Below are 4,465 nucleotides of genomic sequence, written 5' to 3' on the forward strand. Positions count from 1 at the left end.
GAGTCCTGGATTAGGGGGTGTTCGGGTAGCCGGACTCCTGGACTATGAAGATACAAGATTGAAGACTTCGTCCCGTGTCCGGATGGGACTTTCCTTGGCATGGAAGGCAATCTTGGCGATGCGGATATTCAAGATCTCCTACCATTGTAACCGACTCTGTGTAACCCTAACCCTATCTGGTGTCTATATAAACCGGAGGGATGTAGTCCGTAGGGAATCAACTCCATCCACAACAATCATACCATAGGCTAGCTTCTAGGGTTTAGCCTCCTTGATCTCGTGGTAGATCTACTCTTGTACTACCCATATCATCAATATTAATCAAGCAGGACTAGGGTATTACCTCCATCGAGAGGGCCCGAACCTGGGTAAAAACATCGTGTCCCTTGTCTCCTGTTACCATCCGGCCTTGACGCACAGTTCGGGACCCCCTACCCGAGATCCGCCGGTTTTGACACCGACAAAGAGTCATCGCAGCAAGCTCTACATCGACGATGCAGGCTGGGGCCCCGAGGCCGGCTCAATTGAGTACGGGTACTAGGTAAACCTTCGGCGGAATCCACGTCTTCATCGGCAAGATCGGCGAATTGGGCCCTGAGCCGGACACCTGCACCGGCATCATCAAGACGGCTTAGTGTGCATGACCCGCCCGGGTTCAATCCATCGTGAAGCGCGCCTTTGTTGGATTTATCCATGGGGTGGAATTTGAGGAAGGATCTGTGTCTGGCGGTGAGATAGTCATCTATTTTGATGGGGAGTCGTCCACGGGCGAGACTGATTCATTGTATCAACTGCAAGATGGCCGGCTTGGGGGCTATTCCGTTGGTAACCGTATTCTTGACCCCTACGAGCCACCGAATTGGGTTGCGATCTTCATGGCTGGCACACGGCCGATGTCGGTGTCAAAACCGGCGGATCTCGGGTAGGGGGTCCCGAACTATGCATCTAAGGCAGATGGTAATAGGAGGCAGGGGACACGATGCTTACCTAGGTTCGGGCCCTCTTGATGGAGGTAATACCCTACGTCCTGCTTGAATGTTCTTAATGATATGAGTATTACAAGAGCTGATCTACCATGAGATCAGAGAGGCTAAACCCTAGAAGCTAGCCTATTGTATGATTGTTGTATATCTCTATCGACTAGCCTGGCCTCGGTTTATATAATGCACCAGAGGCCTAGGATAACAAGAGTCCTAGCCGAATACGCCGGTGGGGAGAAGTCCTTGTGTTGATTGCCAAGTCTTGTGGAATCTTCCTTGCATGCGGCAGCTGTCCGAACTAGCCCATGAGTATACGGCAATGGGGGTCCTCGGCCCAATCTAACAGATCAGGAGATGACGTGGTAAGTACCCCTAGTCCAGGAGACTGTCAGTAGCCCCCTGAACCGGTCTTCAAGTTAGGAACGCTCCTCGATTCTTCCTAACTGTTCTTCATCTTCGGTCGTCAGTCTTGAAAACTGGTTCAACAAATCTTCTCATCTTCGATCTTGAGGATCGCCGAAGTGCATCCGAAGAGTTTACACGTCGGGTATACGAGGAGCCCCTTTAAGTTTCCGGCCTTTATCAATGCCTTGTTATTTTTACGCTAGACCTCGGGTTTTGAAGTTGTTCCCGGGAGGCAGTGTCCTCTTGCATCCAAGCTCCAACGCTGGAGTGCATCCGAGGTATCTTTTGCAGCCGAGCACCAATGCCGGACAACTTTCCGAGCTCCAACGCCGGAATGTATCTGAGCTCCAACGCCGGACTATGTCCAAACTCCAATGCCGGACTGTATCCGGGCTCCAACGCTGGACTATATCCGAGGTGTCATATCACCTTGGTTCAAAAAAGTCGAAGGAGTTTAGCCGAGCTTAATGCCGGAAATGCCCTCTATGGAGCCAGCCACTCGCGCGTGAGCTTTATGTCGGACTGCTTCCGAGGTGGTGCACCACCCCGACTGTGGGTCAATTTTGTAAATATTTTTTATTGGTGCAATTTATTCTCTACCGAGATATATAGCCACTAGCCCTCAAGGTGTGTATCGGTCTAAAACCCGAGATGCACCTGAAGGATGACGTAAGACTGTTGATCCCAGTAGCCGCTGAGACTCAGGTTGATTTGCAAAATCAGCCTGAGGATCAAGTCCTAGCTTGGCAAAATACTTCGGACACAAAAAGCAGCGTGCTCAGTCCTCGAGACTCGGGTTGGGTGCAGCCGACCAACCTGAGGATCAAAATCTCCTCGGAAACCATATTGCACTTAAAATTTTCTGCATTGGACAGGCAATGCAGTAGCCCCCGAGACACTGGTCGGGTGGCAACACCAAATCCAGGGATTGATGTGCCCCGTTAATATTTGTAAATAATAAGCCCGAAGCCAAGTAGCCCCCAAGCCTTAATGCGGGCACGAGTGGCTGAATTAAGGATCGATATCCATAGTAAAATCACAAATTATGTGTAATGACACTATGTATCCAAGTACTTTACGTCATTAATGCTCGGATCTGCATTGTACAAAACTTTGGTGACCGACAATCGGCTTCAACCTCCTCGGCCAGTAGCCAAGGAGTGTTTGTACTACTTTATAAAGCCTTTATGAGGGCAAAGATTTACGACAAGCAAGGCAATCTGGCCATACGGTTTTATAAACAAAGGTATACAGAGAGATATGTTATATTACTGTTTAACATAAGAAATGTCTTCCAAAGAAAATAGTCCCGCTATCGGTTCCTTTCTATGGGTTGTCATGCTAAGCATGATCATGAAACCTCAGCCCTAATGTAAGAGCAAAATATTGAGGATTTAGTTTGGGAGGCCAGTTACTATCCCCCGGTAGTGTTCGGTGACAGTCGGGGTCAAGCTGTAAATACTTCGGCCAATGTTATGAATGGCCCGTCATTTAACACAGTCATCGGATCGCTGACCAGTTTACGCTTATTGTGACAGTCAGTTTTCGGCTCTCTCCACTGAGGTGCTTAACCATGTGAGCTAGAAGCACAATCGCAGTGGTTCTCCCTTTGCACACCTAGCCGAACAAAGCGGAACATAGCAGGCAAGCGCAGGAGCCGGGCAACCCAACTATTGACCGAAGACACAATTCGAAACCGATGCATATATAGCAACATCCGAGAATGTTTTTGCCGAATCTCTAAAGGTGTCCGGCGTTGCACTGCGAGACTTGTGCTGAAAACACACAAATAGTTTAAAAGTGCCATAAGGTTGGAAAACCCAAAAAACGTCAGTAAAAACTTGACGTCTGAACTAGATCAAGTGTTCGGTGCCAATCCAAAAATTGGAAAAAAAAATTGTGCTTCTGGCGTTCTTTAACATGACACATCCGATCTCAAGACTTCACGTGGGTCATCCTACGGCTTCAAGATCTTTATATCAAAGGCGGAGTACTTCTCCGAGGTCAGTTTAGCAAACTAATCTCAAGCGGCTTTCAGAGAGAAGATAGTCAACCCGGCTATTGACCATAAACTCGAGTCGAAAAAGGAGTGGTAGAAAAAGACTTTGCAACGACGAAGAAGAAAACACATTTACTATAAAACAGCTCGTATAAATTTCAAGACCCCACAAGTGACTTGGGTAAAAGAATTTTATGTATAATGATTGTATATACCGAAGTACTTATATCATATCTGTGTTCACCCGAACTTTAAACGCATCTTAAACCGACCGTCGGCTTCCCCCTCTTCGGCCAAGGGCCAAAAAGTGTCATGTACTCCACCTGTCGAGAGTATCGATGGTGTTTCCGATGACCAGGCAATCAGGCCATAAGGCTGTAACAGACAAAGCGCGCTCAGGGAACTTATGCTATATTACTGACGAAGTGTAAGAAGCATCTTCGAAGAAAATAGTACCCCCACTGATACCTTTCTTCGGTGCTCATTATTACTATGAGACTTGTGCTATAGATTTTTTGTACTCATGAGTTCTGTTGTGTGCCAACCCTTATTGAAAACAATAAGAGCGCTAGCTTTCGGCTTCACCCAATCTAAGGTCAGAGCTCGGATGACCTGGTCATGACAATCGCAGAGGTGCTCCCTTTACTCCCTAGCCTAACAATCGGGAACGTAGGGGTAAACACAGGAGTGAGGCAACCCAACTTGCAAATCGCTTATGTCAATATGGTGCATATTGTGGCGTAATACACGAACAAGGAACGAAGCCGTACAAGTATAATCACATGCAAGAGGAAAAGCTCCATCAAGGGAGCCCCCAAATAAACAAGGTATTTGAATATACGCGTCACAAACAAAGTTTTGACAAGGAACTTTGTCACAAACAACTTTGTGCCGAAAAGTATAATGCTTGGTCGTACCGAACAAAATTTAAAACTGAAAGTATTTGAGCATGAAAGCAACTTAGCTGGTTAATGTGCTCGGTGTTGATGATGCGATTCGGGCTTGTGGCAGGATGAAGACGCCAACTGATCTGTGACAGATCCGACAAGGTTCGCAGTCCTCGGCATGGCCGAGGTCCCAG

The sequence above is a fragment of the Triticum aestivum genome, chromosome 7A (assembly GCF_018294505.1).
Source record: "Triticum aestivum cultivar Chinese Spring chromosome 7A, IWGSC CS RefSeq v2.1, whole genome shotgun sequence".
NCBI lineage: Eukaryota > Viridiplantae > Streptophyta > Magnoliopsida > Poales > Poaceae > Triticum > Triticum aestivum.